Source organism: Candoia aspera, chromosome 2, assembly GCF_035149785.1.
Source record: "Candoia aspera isolate rCanAsp1 chromosome 2, rCanAsp1.hap2, whole genome shotgun sequence".
NCBI lineage: Eukaryota > Metazoa > Chordata > Lepidosauria > Squamata > Boidae > Candoia > Candoia aspera.
This window is the reverse complement of record NC_086154.1, coordinates 158,581,593-158,582,061: the sequence shown is the minus strand read 5'-3', so window position 1 is coordinate 158,582,061 and position 469 is coordinate 158,581,593.

The following is a 469-nucleotide window of genomic DNA, read 5'->3' as shown; positions in this document are numbered from 1 at the left end:
TGACCGCCTAAGAGGGCCTGCGCCGCATAAACCCAGCTGGCTAGCCTCCTCCGCCCCGCCCTTGAGCGGTGCTGGCTCCGCCCCGATGAAGAAAAATGGGTAGGTGGAAGGGCCTCTCGGTCGGTGTACGTCGGTGGAGGGCCTGGCGGGCATTACCGAAGCGCTTCTCGGGTTCTCGTGTCGCCACTTTCAGGTGCCGGAGGAGGACTGCTAGGAAGGGGAGCGAGCCGCCGCTCGCCCCGTAAAAGCGAGCAAGAAATCTTGCTGTGGACTTACTCCCCGCTCTTTGTGCACCAGTTACTCGATTTGAACGCGATTCTTAACCGCGTAGCTAGCCTAGGAGAGCGAGCTGCAAGTCTCGACAATACAAGCCTAAACGGCTTTCTGGATAAGCGATTGAAGTCGAGGACAGGTTTAAACAAATGTGAAATAGAACGTAAACATTAAACTAGCAAAACATCTGGGATAT